The sequence below is a fragment of the Brachyistius frenatus genome, unplaced genomic scaffold (assembly GCF_029030835.1).
Source record: "Brachyistius frenatus isolate BFR_SWC_R1_liver_20210118 unplaced genomic scaffold, ASM2903083v1 Contig_23, whole genome shotgun sequence".
Taxonomy (NCBI): Eukaryota; Metazoa; Chordata; class Actinopteri; family Embiotocidae; genus Brachyistius; species Brachyistius frenatus.
The window spans coordinates 2,203,371-2,215,978 of NW_027210622.1; positions in this window are offsets into that span (position 1 = coordinate 2,203,371).

The following is a 12,608-nucleotide window of genomic DNA, read 5'->3' on the forward strand; positions in this document are numbered from 1 at the left end:
TCTGTTGTCATAGGAACAAAATGATTGATACAGGCAGCTAAAGATATGTTTTAGTGGGATGAAGAGACTTTGTTTGTGTTTTTATATGTGCATAATGAGACAGAGAGAGAGAGAGAGAGAGAGAGAGAGAGAGAGAGAGAGAGAGAGAGAGCACAATGGGTGCATTACATTACATATGAACTTGTGCATGTATGTCTGTACAAATGCATATGTATGTATATGTGTGCATGCATTTCAGCCCTAATAACAAAGAACTTGCTTGTGTGTGTGCTATATGAGTGAGTGTCCATGGAGTTTGGTGTGTTGCTGCTGAATTATGGCTATAACACTGACTGTAATCGACCTGCCATGTTCCAGACGTGGCCTCTGTGAAACATAGTCAGAACACAATGTCTCTCTGAGGACTGAGAGGTGCTAACTCTGACAAACTGGACTCTGTTTCACTCCACATGTTCCAAGTGCGACTTTTCATTGCAGCTGTAAATTTTACATAATTTCAACAATATATCCCAAAATGAATGATGAGTCTGTGGTCGCATTTGGTTGATTTTATGTTTAGATGTAATTTTCATTTCATTAAAGAGAAAATTGATACTTGCAAATGTGTACACCGCACTCTATCCTACCTACAGCATTATGTAGTGTTATTAGTATTTCCCAAACTGTCGGGTCACACTGTATTCAAGACATGGATTTTAAATTCGGACCAACTTGAACAAGCAGTTTTGCTCTTGTTGGCCGACTTGGCTAAAGCTAAACAAAGTCTCTTACTTGCATGGATCTGGCTCTGGGTTTTTTCCACCACTTGCTACAGTTAAATTTTTTGGCTCCAAAAGACAGACAAGGAAACAAAAGATTTGGTGAAGAAACTGGTGCCCACATTGTACTTTTGAAATGATGAAACTTGAAAGAAGAACAAAATATATTCCAGTCCTGCTCCTGACTTACATTTGATAGCTACATTGAATGTCTTCTTGTTGCCTTTACAGCTTCTAGGAAAATCTTCAGTCTGGTATCAGACACTTGAAGACTATTATTTCTGTTTGTCCTGGCAATCCTCACAACTGCCAAATTTTTTCATCCTCCAGTTTTTCCTTTTCCACTCCTGTCTCTCAATGAGCCCCCATCCCTCACCCGCTTCGTGACCAAAACAAAACATAAGCACGGCTTCTTTTTTTTAATTAATCAATCAGACAGACGTGTCTGCTGAATAGCCAGTCTAAACAGCGTTATCAGTGCTGCTTGCAGACTGAAACGACTCACAGCACCATGAGACAGGAAACGCATTGTGTGTGTGTGGTTCCAATGTTGTTTTGTAGTTGCATAACTGGATGGCAGACATCAGAGTACGAGCGCAAAACCGTATTTCTTAACTTTTCCAAGAAGACTATTTTGAAGGTTTCTAATTTATTTGTTTCCTTGAGAGACTGCAGAGTTTACAGGACGAAATTTAAAACTCACTGTGCTCATTAAGGACAAGACAGGCCATTGATTAAATCTATATTTGGTCACTCCTGACAAGCTTTTTTAAGTGTCACATTGAACCATTACTATTATATTAATTATCATGATGTAGATCAAATGATCTCCTCTCCAAGATGGAATTATGGTATTTACATTTTTCTGTGGAAAAGGTACCTTTACATGTGCATGTGTGTGGTTTGTGTGCGTGTGTGTCTTGCATGTTGGTGTTATCATGTCCAGCCTGGGAACTGTTATTATCTGGAGCTCAGGGCTTTATCATTGCACAGCAGAGTGGTGAAAGTCACTCGTGGATGTGTCTGTGTCCATACTAAATGCTTAACAGTTCATTTTGGCACAGTGTTCTCCCCAAATAACAAATTTATAATTTGATCGCCGACCAAATGTATCTTTGAAAAACACCCACAGAAACACATCTTGATTCACTGCAATGTTTGTCTTCAGGATATAAATCTTAAAGCTAATCATTACTTAAGAAACGGTTTTAATGAGAAGTGTTGATGGCTTTCTGTGGGTCCAGAGTAAAGAAAGATTTGTTGTTGCTAATATTTAAAAATGTAACTTCAACACCATGTGCACGGCAGATTAAACTCTGTGCATCTCTGTTGTGTTGGGATGAAGGCAGATCATTTAAAACGTGGACAAATAAATCCTATGTTGCTGCTAGAAATTAGAAAATTGGATTTTTATGTAATTTGCGTGAAATGAAACAGACCCATTAAGAGGTCATGTGAAATCTCAAGTTCAATAGCTTCTGACAGCCTAATGTGGGAAATCCCTTTGCATGATCATCTCACATGTGCCGCTCGACACCTTAAATTACAAGATGTATGCAGGTCATTGTTAGCACTGTATCAGTTTCCACTTTCTGGATGATTCTGGACGATTTAATTTTAAATGCTTAAATGAAAAGTATAAAAAACTGGACAGACTACTGAAAGATAATAGCACTTACTAATAGCACTTTGTAGTTTGGCTTTCTTGAAGAAATTGTATTTTCTTGATTCCTGTTGTTCTGGGTTTTGTACCCTCATGGTTGAAATGCACTTATTGTAAGTCGCTTTGGATAAAAGCGTCAGGTAAATGTAATGTAATGTAATAATAAAAGCTCCTCCTGCCAGCGGATCTGTTTTACAATGGTTTGCAGAATCTCAACAAATCATTTGAAGTTCTGCATACAAGCAGTTCCTCTGTGAATTAGTTTTACAGTCTTGAAAATATTTTTTTTGCAGACGGAGCTTCAACGAGATGCAGAGGAATTTTTTCTTCAGATTTAATCTAGGTCTCTCTCTGATGTTGGTGTTAGTTATGAAATCTCTGCTGTGGTTCAAGACATGTGAGAAGATTAGTCTCCAAGCTGCAGGAGAGCTGTGATGATTTAAGATTCAAGCAACGCCTAAGCAAATTTAGACAAAGCCTTCATTCTTTTTACATTTCAAGGGTTTGTGCAGCAGGCTGGAGGAGGATTATGAGGGGACAGATTTACGATTAGATGGATCGGAGAAGAGAAAAGGCCCAGTTGGATCAAATCAAACTCAGGAAAAGCCATCTTGGTCAAACTGCCACCAAATTCTCATTACATTGTAATTTCCAGATCAGACGTGTCCAGTAAAAAATATATTATATTGCAGGAGGTGCAATCCAAAGAGCAGCCAAAGTTTTTGTTTCATTTGAGATGATAATTTGTTAAGTAAATGAACATTACGTCAGCTATCGTAACAATGTGCTCGCTGTATGGAGATGATTAATGGTTGGCATGATTTTCATTATGGAAATTAAGGCCCACACTCACATCTGCCTGCAGTCTTTACTTCACTTTTTCACAATATGATAAAATCCTCGAAACCGATTCCTTCACTTTTTCTCCAACCAAGGGCCCACATTGCACCAATGCTTACCCTACGAGTTCACAGCACACACACACGCACGTACGCACGCACGCACGTACACACACACACACACACACACACACACACACACACACACACACACACACACACACACACACACACACACACACACACACACACACACACACACACACACACACACACACACTCAAGTATAGGCCTACACACCAGGACAGGGAGGTGATGATAAAGGCTTGGCAGGTGGCAGTTAAACGGTCTGATGTACTCCTTCCTAGAAAAGGGCAGCTGTGAGCAGTGTGGCCTCAGCGGGGATAGAGTATCTGCACTGGGCATCGCAGCAGCTCCTGTCACCGGGCTGTGTGAGTTATTACTTAGGGATTTCCTGTTGACACGGTCACCGAAACACTTGCTGTCAAAGGCATGACACATAAATACACTGTAAAGGCACGCAACCAGACAGTCTTTGAGTCATATGCGCTTTTTAATCACCTCTACAGCGTATAATCAAACAGACATACAGTAGAGCTGCCTTCAGCCCTCATAAAAAACCAAAACTAAAATCAGACACTTGAAGAGATGACGTGATGTGAACAGGTGTGTCTGACGCATCTGTTTGTGTCTGTCTATGTAACTTCGAGCCGCGGTACAATGCAGGTTTAGTCATCGGCATTCCAAGACATGAACACTCACACCCTCGCTGCACACATCCAAGTGAGCAGTCAGACACAGACACAGACAAGACAGAGAAATTAGCACACACACGCACACACACACACACACACACACACACACACACACACACACACACACACACACACACACACACACACACACACACACACACACACACACACACACACACACACACACACACACACACACACACACACACGCACACACGCACACACAGACACAGAGGGTCCTATAATTATGCTGATACACTTACCCCATCCTTTCTCTCAAGTCTGTAAGGCAGCACCTGGTCACATCTAAATCTGCACAAACACACACACAAATAAAGAGTCAAGTTATTTATAGAGCACATTTAAAAAAATGCTGTTACAAAGACAACACGAAGAAATTAGAAATACAGTGAACACAAACTGGTAAAATAAGTAAAATAAATAAGTGACTTTAAATAGATTATGTGTTAAAGTTACTACTTCTTCAAAGTTATGGAAACCTTTTCGACATAAACTTGTGCTTGTGGTTGGAAACAGGAAGCAGATAACGCTCTTCTGCACTGAAGTTCAACCACCCAACAAGAACAAACTCACATTTTATAGACATCATCTGAACTGTCACTTCTCCAGTACATGAGATTGTCATTATTTGTATGACCACTAGAGGTCGCTTGACTTTAAAATGTAGCTGAAAGGTCGTAATAAACTGCGTGGACAAAAGACTTAAGAGGTTGTTTCTTTGAAGAGGAGAAGAGGACAGTCTCGTCCCAGTAGTCAAGCAACTAGTTAAGTTTGTTAGCGTTAGCTTGTTGGCTAAAATGCTTGTGCTACTGTCAGAGGTTAGTCAGAGATACAAAAGCAGTATGCTTGCTGATGAAGTTGATTTTGTCTGTCGATGGAGCTTTTTGTCTATAAAATTCTGAAATTACTGAAAAATATCTTATAATTTCCAACTGCTAAAACTGGCGGCCACAAACGACTTAGTCAACACAGGTCCAAAACATTCAGTTTATGGCATGTCAAATATGACAAAGAAAAACATCAAATCCTCACATTTGAGAGGGTTGACGCACACTGACATTTTTTCTCATATTATTACAAAGTCCTTTTTGGTGCTCCACTGTGAAATCATGTTGCCCACTAAATGAAGGATGGAATGCGAGCCAAGAAAAAAAATGAGAGTATAAATTACACAGGGGGAAAATGAAGAGTATAAAGTGTAGCTAACTCAATAAGAGGAACTGTAGTAAGGTGAGGAAATGCCTTGAGGAAAGTGAGGGAGTAATTTGTAATGAATTCTCTTAACACAGGGAATTTCCACATGCTGGTGGGTTACTATTAGACTTGTCTAAATTGTATATCTTCTGTGTCAGTCAACCCCCCTCCGCTTTCATCTATACAGCCCAACTATGAGAAATAAAAACCCCGTCTATTCAGCAATGTTAATTAGAAAAAGAGATCGCTAAGTGGATTTTGGCCAAATGACTGTGTGACCATAGATTTGGCAGAGACTGTCTGTGGTTACGCTTCCAGTAAAGACAGTCATCGCACTGTCTTATTTTTTTTCATTTCTTAAAAATCATCTCCTCCTGATTCATTAATGTTTACAACATAACATAATTTTAACCCAAACCATTATCTTTACCTAACCAAGGGGTTTTTGTCCCTAGAAGGGAAATCATTTAGGAAAACTTCTGTGGGTTGTATTTAAGGGTAGGAATAAAAAAAACTATGGTTGTATGGGTGTGAGGACTTGTTGACTGGGACAGACACCTTTTTTTTTTATATATATATATTCCTCCGTGAACAGGAGTCACTTTAATACAAATTTGATCTTGTTTCACACAAACATGCTGCAGAGTTTGGAGTGTCACAATCCTGGCAGTGTGTTTGATGGAGTGTCCGTCTGTCCAACAGCACGGCGTCTTTGATTATGTTTCCTGATTGTTAGCACTTTGCCACCTTAAACTCTCCCTCCCGACCTTTCCTGTGCAAATGTCAAATGTCAGTGGCACACAGAGGTGCTGGGCTGTCAGTCAAAGCCTTCGAGCGCAGTACGAAGAGACACAAACAGATGTTTCTTTGAATGCTGCGGTTTTAATCTCACAGATGTAATTTTTTACCTCCAAAATAATATAAACAGTTTGTGCTTTATTGTTTGGGTTTTCCTCCACACGAGAGGTCAGCTTTACTATCTGCGTACAACATGAAGACGTGTTTGACCTTGTGTGTCCTTTTGCAGGTTCATTCTGTTAGATTGTGCAACAGCTACAAAAAAAGTCCATGTGTGAGAACGGTTAAAGTTTTTCTGTAAAAAGTTCTTAATGACTCATATCAAACCGCAGAATGGGATGATATGCCAGTTACACAGCCCGCACTCCCTCCTGACTGTGACTCTCTGGCCCGGGCTAATGATCATTTCTGTTCTCTTCCCAACTCCCATTTCCACAGTGTTTCATGTTGCTCTGTTGAAAGGCTTTTGGTGGAAAGCCCCATGTAAAGAGAAGGACTCACCATAAACAACTATGTTCAAAACACTGGTATCTCTTTCTCTCGTCTATTTTTCTGTCCTTGTTTCTTCTGATAAATGGAGTGTGGCACTTTACTCGTCTCCCCCAGACCCATTTGTAGGTCTGCATGAAACCGATATCATCTACAGCTCCATGAGAACATCACCCAAAGACTAATCTTAACCTCCTCTTTGGTCTTTTAGAGTGAAGCATCTACCCTCCAACACGCGCACACACACACACACACACACACACACACACACACACACACACACACACACACACACACACACACACACACACACACACACACACACACACACACACACACACACACACTGGTTGTAAAATCCATGTGTATCCCCTTCACCCTTAATCCTTATCTGTTGCTGCAGGTTTCTATTAACTATCTGCTGATCCATCTAATGCCAAAGTCAAACACATGGAAACATGCAAGGATCTTCTGCACCATTTATGATGAGTTGTTTTAATGAAATTTGGTCGGAAAATGAAAGGAAATGGAGGATTTACAATATCGATATGTGTGTATTATTGTTCTGGCAAGTTACTGAACGTGTGTTCGGTTCAGCGGGTTCTGTCTGTGTGAGGTAAATCACTCTGTTTGTGGGTAGAAAGCCCGCTGGGCCGCACCTACAAACCACAGTCTGGCTAGCCAACACTCTCACCGGCGCACAGGCCTGTTGGAGTCCATACGTCTTGGCTTCCTGTGTTTTCTCTCAAACTAACCGTCATTGTTTCTCTCTGACATGAGCTTTGGCAAGGCCTCCCCCTCAAAAAACGTGAACGCCTAGTCCCGAGAAAGGGGGTGAAGGAAGGAAGGGGAGAGGAAGAAGAAGGGGAGTACTCAGAATGAAGGAAAAATTGAGGGATGGAGAGAGAGAAAGAGTTGGACTCCATTTCTGTGATGCCTAGCGCTCGCCAACCCCAAACCCACAAAGAATGAGATCGGAGGAGAACGGGAGGAAGGGATGGAGAGGCAGGAGTAGAGGGGCTTATGAAACTGACTGCGGATGAAGGCAATCTTTAATAAGCAGAGAGCCTTGGGTTTCTGCGGTGCCTGGTAATGGCTCCAGCTGTCTAGGAGGAGGACTGAACAACACAGTTTGTTTATACAAAGTACTGGGACTTGCAACCATTGCCACTTGCATCATAAGCATAGATAGGCTCACTGGTCATTTGACTTTTGCTTTTCTGATGGCGATCTGAACTTTTGGTTCCCAAATTGCCAGCAAGAAAAGATGAGGGGCAAAACCCACAATGCTCAAAAATGGCAGTGAAGTTGTGCTAGAACCAGACAGGACAGTTGAATTTGCAGTTGTGGGTGTGGCGGTGCCAATCAAGTGGGTAGGTTTTTTCCACAAAATATTGACAAAACGATTGAGCCTTAAAGTTCAGCTGAAACTAATATGTAGGTTCATATATTTACACATGTTTACACTCATCTACAGGCAACTAGTATGAAATAAATCGGTGCTGCTACTGACTTCTGAAGTCTCATATTTGCTTCTGCTGATCAGTAACCATGAACTACAGAGTTTAATATATATGATGTGTGAGAACTGATTTAGATAGACTTGAAAATATCCAAACTTAATGTGTCATTGCATTAAAAAGAGGATAACATTAGAAGAGGATGGATAATTAGCCTGGTATTACTGGACCATAATTAATTTGTGAATATGTGGGTCTGGCAACACTCTATACATCTGACCGGCAATGCGTCATCCAGAGTTTCTTATCACCGAGCCAAACAGTCCCACAGACAGAAAAGACGGCAACAAAGTAAACAGGGTTGAACTTAAAACTTGTCTCCAAACTTTTTACTGCCATTTTACATCAAAGTTAAAAACGAGCCTAATTAGTTTTTTTCTAAAAGGGGGCAGGGAGGCAAGCTGAATTTTCCGGATGTGCCGGTTTGTTGGATTGGGGATAGTTTCCAGTCACTACATCCATCTGGGCGCTGACTTCAGATTAATTTTGAAACTATTGGAGCAGCCTTTAACCAGTCGGCTTTGACCACCATAAGCTTTGTGTCCAAACTCACTGAGCTTTAAACAACAGAGACCCTCCCCTGATGTGAGCGGAGTGCAACGCCATTTCCGTAAATGACCACTGCAGACTTCTGCTTGCATTGCTACAACAGTTTGTATCGCTTCATCTACCTCTAACACTACAGCCCATGTTGAAACTACATTTAGAGAAAAATGCTCAACTTCAGCATCATCTTACTGAGCCACCCCCACTGGTTGCTGACTGGTCCATCCTTCAGGGTGGCTGATAAAACCTTCATGCAAACAGGGTATCCAGACTATAATCACAGCTGAAAACTGAGGCTTTGAGCAACAGGGGAACAGAGCCAGGCTAATTTATGATTGCCATTCAAGTCAAATACGTGAGTCCACTTTTCCATCAACAGAGTGATTCTTTTCTTAATAAAATGAAACCTTTTCAAATTGGTCTGTTTGACAAAAACCTGAAAACATATATGTCTGTGGTCGAGGGTGGGTCCTGCTGTGATGGACTGATTAGTTTGATTTATAATTTAAGTTTTTGCGTAGAGAGCTGTTAGTTGGCCAATGATAAGACTTAGTACTGAGGAACAGAACTTCACCTTTTGTTTCAAGAAAGGAAACTGACTGCAGCAAGAATGCAGGGAATGTCTCCCTCTCTCTCTAATGTGTCTCTGAAGGGTTCATTAAGGAAGGATGTGACATCATTTAAAGTCTGTGTAGCCATTTGTCTGTCAACTAGCATGTTACATACTTGACATTAATTGCATGTTGTTGAAGTGGCACCACACATATATGGATTACTTAGAGTGCTGTTAGTGTAAACTGTGGATCCTGTGATGCTATTACAGTGTCATTTTCTTGTTTAATGTCAATCAAAGTCAAAGGTTATTGTGTCGCTCCCCACATACCCTTTGTCTTCAAAATGTGCTTACTCCTGCAGGGAGAGAAGAAACCCTTTGAGGGAGTGGAAGTCTAAATCAGTTTCTGTCTACACTGTCATGGGTAGCTTTTTATAAAGGCTACCTTTCTTTTTCTTTTTCTTTGCTGTTAACTTGACACTTGCTCCAGATATGTTTGCTCACTGTGTTTTACTGTATTTATATGCAATCTGACAAATATTTGTGGTATATTTGTCTATTTGTCTTTGTCGTGGCACTTTGAGAGATGGTGAGATGGAAAGAAGATGATCTGAGAGAGTGATGCTGTTTTTGTGTTTCACTTCTTGTTTACATGACACACACTGCACCCAGGTCTTCATCAACTTGAATGCATTTTACTCTGAGTGAGCAGATGTTTACCACATTAGCATCGTTAAGCACATAAGCCACCACAATGACTGCATCACTGAAAAAGTCTCCAGACACCAATTACTTACTGTTGAAGCTATGATGTGGCAAAACTCCTCTCTAGATTCAAGATCTGCTTAAACTTTAGGATTTATAGTTGAGTTGACTGCTTAAGTAGCAGTTAGCTGAACTGATCAGAGCCACATAAACCAATACCACAAGAGAACACATCCAGTGTTAACGAAGCACAGATGAGAAGATGGGCTTGTAAAACCTACACTGCATGACACAGGAGAAATTGCCACACCGGCACTTGGGAATCAGTGTCGGGTTGGACTTCAAATTGTAGTACTCATGTTTGTTAAAGAATAATATAATATAACACTCTGGGCGTTTCACAAAAATTAACACAGACTTTTATATGGCTCTAAAGTGATGCTATTTGGTTTTCCTTGGTGGCAGAAAGTAACTTAATACATTTACTCAGTTTCCTCCATTAAGTACAAACTAATTTAAGGGAATTCTACTTTACTAGAGTCTTTCCTTTATGTGCTGCTTTACAATTCTACATTTTTACATTTATCTGACAGCAGAAGCTACTAGTTACTCACAAAACGTGATTAACTTTATATCCTATAATGTCTTATTATAGAAAATCCCCAACACATGAAGCTGTTAAAACTAGCACCACTTTAACTTACATATAAATATATCAATGGTAATTATTTAATAATATAATAGTATAAGGCCCATAGAGGTCATTCTGGATAGTATGTACTTTCGCTTCTGATATTGTTAGTGCAGTTTGTTGCTAATACGTCTTTTACATCAGCAAAAATATGAGCATTACTTTCACTTGCAATGTATGTTTCTGTGGTATTGCTATTAGTATTGCCATTTCCCCAAAGAGATATACATATAACAGTCTTTAAAAAAAAAAAAATTATTTACTTAATTTGGCTAAACTCAGAAACCCGTGTAAACTACAAAGTGATGATCCTGCAGAGACAAGTAAAGTAAAAGTGTAACAATCCAAACATAATAAATCAAACGTGTGAATAATCATCTTCATCTTGGCTGGAGGTTTCGTGAGTCTGAGTCTACAGTGTTTGACAGATGGAAGACAGAAATCCTGAGTCATGAGAGAAAAGTTTGAAAAGCCTGATTCTACATGAACTGCCTAAGGACAGCAAGAACAATAATAACTTTCCCTTGAGAACACAGCTGTCTGCTTTGGACAGCGTTTACCGGCAGTAGACTCTGCACCAGTAGTTTATATGCTGTTAATCAGGTGCCAATTTCTCTGCACCAACAGCGGAAAGCTTTACAATTGGCACAAACAAACGCAGCTATAATTACGTCAGGATATGGTTGTGAGACAAGCCCACACAGACACAGATCCATTTAATAATAAAACCTGGGCGGGAAAAGTCTTCCTTGACCAGGTTTGTTCTTGATCTATAAAGAGCTGTTTACATCTTTCATCCACGAACATGGCTTAATCATAACCAGAGTGCACGCTTTCTCAGAACCAAAACATAATAACAGGATCACTGAGGTATTATCATTTGGACAGCTCATAGGACATGATCACTCTGCAGGACTGGACAAACAAAGAGCCTCTGATTAAATGTAGCCCAATAATCTCCTTTTAGGGTATTTAAAGTCACCGGAGATAATTCTCATCCCTCTTTTGTGACAGAAAACACATCTCCTCATCTCCACTCTTGTATCCTGTGAGATTTTTTAATGCTGCGAAGAACATCTGGAGCCAGTCACTCCACCGCTGGCTCGTGAGCACAGCCCTTAATGGAACATGTGAACGTGTTTTAAGATCCGGCTTGAACAGCTGCTATTAGCTCAATTACATATTTGGCTCAATAGCAGCAACGTGCGAACTCTTCACGCATTCTATCTTAACTTGGTAAATTGATGTTAATCCGTCCCTTAAGAGCCAAAGCAGAGGAAAACAAAAAATTAACACAGAGACCCCAGCATTGAATGAAGGGGGTGGGGAGCTGAAGGGGGAATGAGGTAAATGCAAAGAATGAAAACAAGTTCTCAGGAATCAGCATTAAGAACCTAGGGTCAAAGTTGACAGATACTGTTGCTGACCTCTGCTTCCTGATAATATTGTGTTATTTTGGAGCCCATGACGCTACCTGTCCCTGTGGCCTGGGGCAGCATTACAGCCACACACTCTCACAGAGGAACATCCCTTAACAAATGCAAATGCACATGCACGGAAGTAGGCCAAAGGTATCAGTAAGCCTCCTTCCCCTCCACAATTTCCTGTAGCAATTTGTAAGGTCATCCCATGGCAAAGTGTATGTCTTTTTAAACCACTTTGGGGCAATCGGAAAATCACATCTGCAATTAAGGAGTGCCTGAACCAGAACCAAAATAAACAAGTAGCCCAAATTGGAAAAATACACAAACATGGCCGGGAGATGTAATCTGCTTTGTCCACTTAATCACTCTTGCATGTCCTGCTGGCATGACATGCCTACCTGTAGAGTAACAGTACACTGAATGAATGTGTGTTGAGCCTATAGTTTGATACACTGATTCTTAGAGTCAGTGCATCCTTTGAACTGGGAGAGGTGCGATGTTCTTAGTGAAGAGACTAAAAGCTTTGTCCAGAAATTGGCATGAAATCATCAGCTGTCCTGGAAGAGGTGGAGTTTTGGGCAAAAGCCTGGAGGGAGATTTGGTCACCATCTATGTTCTGTTTCCATTGGAC